Genomic DNA, 6,000 nt, shown 5'->3' with positions numbered 1-6,000 from the left:
TAATCTAAATGAAATATATTTCAACTATCCATGCAAAGAAAACAATGTTGTATTCCAAACTCTCTGATTTCATTCTTATTTCGGACATAAATTTAATTAAATTTAGGAAGGAATCCTCACACAAATAGATTTTGTTTATCAGACTAAATGCAGGAACTTTGAATTTTTTGAATTCTTAATTAAAAGAAATTTCTCTTTAACTTTGAGGAGGTTGAAAAACAGCATGGGATAAATTAAGAGTGTGTATTCCTTTGTTAATGAGAGGAATTCTTTGTTTTCATGGACTAAATGAAGTGGTGTGATCTTTTTGTTTCACCATGGATCTGACCTTAGTTTTCTAGGAAGACAGATCATTGTTAAGGGTACATCCCTCCTAATGTGAAGGAGACATTCAAGGAAGAACTTTTAGAGTGACTTGGTAAATGGGGTAGTGGTGGCAGGTAAAATTTGAAGTTCATTTCCATTAGAACTGTTTCAAAGAAGCAATATATTAGTGGTGGTGAACCTTTTAGAGACTGAGTGCTCAGCCCTCATGGCACATGTGAACCCTTCCTGCCTACCCCAGACAGTAGAGGGAGGTCATGCTCTCATTAGGGTGCTGGTTGGAAGGGAGGTTAATGAGAGAAATGGACCCCGGCATGTGGAAAGGGGAGGGGGAGCAGACTTCTCTGGCACATGTATGAAATAGATTCAATACCACACACACACACACACAATATATATATAGCCTCTATATTCTTCTTTTCTTCTGGCTAATACTTCCCAGAAATAATAATAATAATAGCTAGTACTGATATCACATTTTACAAATATCTCACTTTAAGCACACAACAATCCTTTGAGATAAGTGCCATTATTATCTCTATTTTATAGATGAAGAGATTGAGCCAGATAGCAGTTAATTGTGCTGCCCAGTTTACACAGCAAGTAAGTATCTGAGGCTGGACTTGTTCCTATGTTTCTTTGCTTACTTCTCCTCTAGAACACTACATACAATGCCACTGAGCTGCCTTTATTTATTCTACTAGTTCCTTCAATCTGTGTTTGACACAGTTGAATATAGAAATCTATTTTACTGAACAGGGAAGTAGGAAGGGAAAGGAATAAGATCCGGTAGTTATAAGAAGGAAGACAGATTAAAGAGACAGAAATCAGAAGTAAAACAAATTTTTTTAGGAGGGAGTAGAAGAGAATAGGATGGAGGGAAATATTGAGTTAGAAGTCCATAAATGTGAATATGAATAGGAAGAAATCACCCAGAAAGTGAAAGTAGGTAGCATAATGAATTGGAAATCACAATCTATTAATATGTTGTTTATAAAAAATTCCCTAGAAAGGGACTCAAACAGAATCTATTATGCTTCAGTTGAAGTAAAAAGTCAGTGGTAGCAATCAGTCTTGGACAAAGCAAAAACAAAAAATAGACCTAATTAAAGGCAAAATCAGGAAAATGGAATCTTACTAAAAGAATCCATGGATGATGAAATAATATAAAAATGCATAGCAAATTTCTCAAATATATAGGGAACTGAGTCAAATTTATAAAAAATAATAGTCTTCCTTAAATGGTCAAAGGATATGAAAAGTTTTCAGAAGAAATCAAAGCTAACAAGTCACCTGAAAAAATGCTCTAGATCACTAAAAATTAGGGAATTGCAAATTTAAACAACTCTGAGATACCACCTTACATCTATTAGATCAGCTAACATTAAATAAAAAGAAAATCCCAACTCTACATGATAGAGAAGATATAGAAAAATTTGGACACTAATGCAGTATTCATAGGATTGTGAACTGGTCTAACCATTCTAGAGAATAATTTGAATCAATGCCCTAAAAGCTACAAAACTGCATATACCCACTTACCTGGCAATACTACAACTAGATTTATATCCAAAAGAGATAAAAGAACAGGGAAAAGTGCCTACATATTCAAAAATATTGATAGACGCTCTTTTTATGGTGTCAAAGGACTGGAAACTGAAGGGATGCTCCTCAGTTGGGGAATGGTGGAAAAAGTTGTATATATGATTGCAATGGAAAACTGTTGTTCTATAAGAAATGACAATCTAGATGATTTCAGAAAAACCAGGGAAAACTTATATATGAACTGAAGTAAAGTGTAGTGAGCAGAAATAGGAGAACATCACATACAGTAAAAGGAATGTTGTAATGATGATCAACGGTGAAAAAATTAGTTATTCTGATTAATGATCCAAAACAATTTTGAAGGATTCCTGATGAAAAATTCTATTGACCTCCAAAGGGAACACTGATGAATTTAGTTCAGATTGAAATAAATTTTTTTAACTTTTTATTTTCTTTCATTTTTTGGCAACATGATAGAATATTTTTGTAACATGATATAATATTCTTGTTTTCTCACTTGAATGGAAGAAGGGTTGGAAGGAGGGAGAGAACAGGGAATTAAAAATTTTAAACATTTTAGAGTGTCTCTCTCAAAATTATTTTCTTACAAGTTCTATTGAAGCAACCAAATTAACCTTAAAAATGAACTTTGTGTTCCTTTAAAAAAGTCTTCATTATGAAATTCTATCTTTATTTCTAGTTAATATAAAATGCAAGATGGCATTGACTATAGCAGAAAGAATGTCATAGCGATGAGGAAAATCTACCCTTTTGTCTTCTTTTCGAAAGTAACAGATGCATCAAAAATAGAGCCCTAAGTTTTCCTTCCACATCTTTCTTTTGCCTAAAATTCTCTGGTTGGTTCCATGAGCTTTGGTATTTTTTGGGCCAAACCAATTTTTCCACTTCTCTGTCATTTTCTTCCAGAGAAGTATAGACTCTTCTAAAGTAGAAAAGTAGTCTCTCATTTACATTTCTTTTCATGCCAGGTGAGCTATTCTATATAAGTGTATGAACCAGTGTTTTGTCTATTGCAAATAAACGAAGAAATCTCAGCTGAGCAATGCATTGCCTGATGGCATGAGCTTAATGTCTTCTTCTGGATGAAACTCTGCCTGGAGATCCTTGTTACTTTGAACTGTTCCTAGTAATATAATTCCCCTCTTTTAGTGTAATGATTATGATTTATCTTGGACCAGAGCTAGAACCAAGAGAGGTTAGATTTAGTTTTTTCAAGGTTACAAATAAACTTGCAGAAATTCTTAATAGGTCTGGGGGAAACTAATTTTTTTCCAGCTCTTTCTGTCAGTATCCTCTTGCGATATCTTAATCTGACTTTAACATTGAACATCCTCCAGCCAAATTTTAAAAAATGAAATACTTGTAAATCTGATATTAAAGATTCAACTTTATATTATACTGTTCAAAAACTTACCAGGATGCATTGTTTTGCTGCCCAGAGTTTATGGATAGCCAGATCACCACATTTCTGACTGCTACGTAACCTGCGAGGAACTCAGAATGATGAGAACCCAGTAATGTTTTATAGCCAACTTAGTCAAGTTAAAAACATAACTCCTTTTTTTGTGTCGTGAACCAAATATTGCAGAAGGTCAGAAATCCTCATGGAGTCCCTTATTTTGGTGATGTGTGAAACATCCCTTTAAATAACAAACATTTCCAAATATTTTTACAAATGCTACCATCAATCAATCTACTGACATTTATAGAGTTCCAGTTATAAACAAGTATTGTGATAATGTCTAGAGAAGCAGAGATAAGTGAAACAATCCTTGCCTTAAAGAATATTATATTTTTTGTTGAGATATTAATTTACTGTAATTAGAAGTAGCTGAATTGTGTATGGGGTTTAAAATATATCTCCTTTTTATTCACAATAGCTCTGAGAGGGAGATATCATAGATGTCATTATTCTAACTTTGCAAATGAGGAAACTGAGGTCAGAGAGGTTAAATGACTTATCTCTGATGATATGGGCAGTCAGCATGGTTGGCAGAATGTCAATCCAATTCTCTTGCCTGTGAATCCACCATTCTTTCAATCATATTATGCTACCTAATGTAGCTAACACATACAAAAATCCTCCAGACCAACATATTTTTATTGCCATGAACAACAACTACCTTTCAACAGCTAGAATTTAATATTTAAATTAGGTTGTCAAGGAGAGGCTTTCCATAATAACAAAATCAAGAGATGATTCATAAAAGTTAATAGAGACAACTTCCAGATCATTAAGCTGATGTGAAACACAATGCTTAACACAGTGTTATCTAATAATAATTACATACATGTACTTTCTGTTATGCCCTGACATATACCACTTTATAGAATAGTTGCTTTTAAAAGCCTGTTTATGATGTGAATATGACTGAATTGTTGGAAGGGATCTCTAGAGCCATCTAATCCAGTGGTTATAAAAATGAGAGTTTCTACCTCATCCAACAAATAGTCCTCCAGATTTTGCTTGGAAATATGCGGTGAGGGAAAACCTACTCTCTCCTGAGGCAGTCCATTGAATATGTCTAATAGTCAAGATTTTTTTTAAACATCAGGCTTAACTTCACCCCTTTGGAATTTTTTACCCATATTGATTATTTTGCTCTCTGAGCAAAGCAAAATCAGTCTACTTTTCAATGTGATAGTCTCTATGAGCCTTCTTTTCTTCTGGTTAATGCTTTCAAGAAATAATAATAATAATAATAACTAGGATTGATATTACATTTTAAGGTTTGCAAACAGTTTAGAAATATTTTACTTTATCCACACAACAACCCTTTGAGGGAAGTGCCATTATTATCTCTATTTTAGAGATGAAGAGACTGAGCCAGATAGCAGTTAATTGACTTCCCCAGGTTACAAATCAAGTACGTATCTGAAGCTAGACTTGGTCCTATGTTTCTTTGCTTGCTCCTCCTCTAGCACACTACATACAATGCCACTGAGTTGCCTTTATTTATTCTACCAGTTCCCTCAGTCTGTGTTTGACATGATCTTTAGCCATGGGGCATGACCTTGAGGTCTTTCACCAACATGGTAGCCTTTCTCTGAACATTCTGAAGTTTTTCAACTTCTTTTGTAAAATCTGGCACCTATAGTTGAACCAAGGACTTCATAAATGGTCTGATAAAGTCTAGGACTATCATTATTAGACTGGTATGCTATGCCTTCCTTAATAAGTTAATTAGTAATTAATTGAGTTTGTAGTCCACCAAAACACTGAGATAAATTTCTGTGAACTTATGCAACAAATTTCATTTTTCCTTTAAAATTTCTGTCTCCTCTTTTCATTGCCCAATCCACCATAACAGTTCAAGTTTTTAATTACTTCTTGCAAAGACTATCATAATTGTTTCCTAACCAGTCTTCCTCTTTGCCTCCTCCCTTTACTAATTAAATTTATAGGGATTGTATTAACTCATTATTCAAATTCTTTAAGGTATTCTTGTTGCCACTGAATTATATCCAAATATTTCCTTATGCTTTAAAAATACTATCCCTATTCTTCATCCTCACATAATCTCTATTCCTTCTTTTCCTCTGTTCTTTCCCAGGCTATCTTCCTACAATGGTTATCCTCTCCTTCCTTTTTTGACTCTATCCCTTGATGAACCAGTAAATCTCTACTGTGTTCTTGAATCCTTTTGGCCCCTCATCTTATCACTGATCATGCTTTGCCACAGCCTAACCCTGGATTTCTTCCACTCTCCCTCTACTTTCTTAGCTCATATTTACATAATGAGAAGTGTTCTATATGAAATTGTAAAACTGTTGATTGAATTCCACTGCAAAGTTATGTTATATTATCTAATATCAACTGGGGCCTCACTACAACAAGGCAAACATTCTATTTCTAATTGATTTGCCACAGTACTAATTTATAGATTGACACATTCTTTGAATTACTGTCCTTGGAAATATATAAACTTTTTGCCTCAAAACATGCCAGCATAAAAAGGGGATCCATTATAACTGTGCTCAAAATGAGTTTTCCTAGGAAAATTTGCATGATGTATCACATGGATAGAGAAAATGCATGCCTGCTATGTATTTCTAAATCACATAAACATGGACTGAGAAGAGAAGCCCTGAGCGTGGGCTTCACCCATT

This window comes from Gracilinanus agilis, chromosome 2 (genome assembly GCF_016433145.1).
Source record: "Gracilinanus agilis isolate LMUSP501 chromosome 2, AgileGrace, whole genome shotgun sequence".
NCBI lineage: Eukaryota > Metazoa > Chordata > Mammalia > Didelphimorphia > Didelphidae > Gracilinanus > Gracilinanus agilis.
The sequence above is the reverse complement of the archived record's forward strand: the minus strand, read 5'-3'. Positions refer to the sequence as shown.